Source organism: Penaeus monodon, chromosome 34, assembly GCF_015228065.2.
Source record: "Penaeus monodon isolate SGIC_2016 chromosome 34, NSTDA_Pmon_1, whole genome shotgun sequence".
NCBI lineage: Eukaryota > Metazoa > Arthropoda > Malacostraca > Decapoda > Penaeidae > Penaeus > Penaeus monodon.
Genome location: NC_051419.1, coordinates 3590468 through 3590886, shown reverse-complemented (window position 1 = coordinate 3590886; position 419 = coordinate 3590468).

Sequence of the window (419 nt, the reverse complement as noted above, 5' to 3'; positions counted from 1 at the left end):
TACAAAAATGAGATTTTTCGAAGGAGGGTAAAAATCAGAGGTCTAACATAGGTTTATATTTTGTTAATTAAATGACTGTATTTGTAAGTAAAATATTTTTCTCCTATTTTGCCACAGTGATTCAATACACAGTATCAGTATTTCAGACACGCGCTGCATTACAGAAACCACAAACAATAAATGTAAGAACAGAAAAGGAGAAAGACAGAGCCAAACCCGGCAAGGAAGAGTGGTAAATTAGATAGTAAGGTTGGAATTCGTGAGTACGGAAAGTTGAATCGGCAACGTCCAGCATTAACATAACTCGAACGAGCATTAGGAACAGAGTGAAAAAAAAGTAAGAGGCAGAGAGGTACTCAATCAGGAGAGCTCTCCGATTCCAAAAAGCAAAACACACTAACGGTCGTTTCCACTGAGTG